Source organism: Penaeus monodon, chromosome 30 (assembly GCF_015228065.2).
Source record: "Penaeus monodon isolate SGIC_2016 chromosome 30, NSTDA_Pmon_1, whole genome shotgun sequence".
Lineage (NCBI taxonomy): Eukaryota > Metazoa > Arthropoda > Malacostraca > Decapoda > Penaeidae > Penaeus > Penaeus monodon.
Window position 1 is genome coordinate 27794435 of NC_051415.1, and position 271 is coordinate 27794705.

The window sequence follows — 271 nt, forward strand, 5'->3', positions numbered from 1 at the left end:
TTTCCCAAGCACTTCAATCATTCAATCACAGTCATTCCTCGGCAGTTCAGGTGTTCAATCATATCGTAAATAAGCACACGTGCGTGTATATGATATGCCCCTATCGTATCCTTTATAGTTAATGATGTAAACATAACACGTTGGACAGATCGATATTCCACGGGGTATACATACTCATTATAAAAACACTTACACGCCAGATGCCAAGTTCTGCTTGACGCAATGTGGAAAGTGCACAACGGAGGTATACGATTTCAAATCTCTCATAGGA